Raw genomic sequence first — 249 nt, 5'->3', positions numbered from 1 at the left:
AAATTAAACTCAATGCTACCAAACGTTCCATACGTTGTAGAGCTTATATTTTCGTGTATTTGTCACTGCAACGCCCCAACTATAAATTTTACCGAAATTAATTCGTTCAATAATCTAGCTCCGGAAATTGGAATTAGTCTTTCCAATGTTACGAATATACCGTCTCTTCTTACGGGGACTGTTTCACCGGATGATTCTATGGCGGTTCACGCGCTAGTATCTACATACCTAGCGCCTGGATACGTCGAA

The sequence above is a fragment of the Bemisia tabaci genome, chromosome 8 (genome assembly GCF_918797505.1).
Source record: "Bemisia tabaci chromosome 8, PGI_BMITA_v3".
Classification (NCBI taxonomy): domain Eukaryota; kingdom Metazoa; phylum Arthropoda; class Insecta; order Hemiptera; family Aleyrodidae; genus Bemisia; species Bemisia tabaci.
This window is presented reverse-complemented; position numbering follows the sequence as displayed.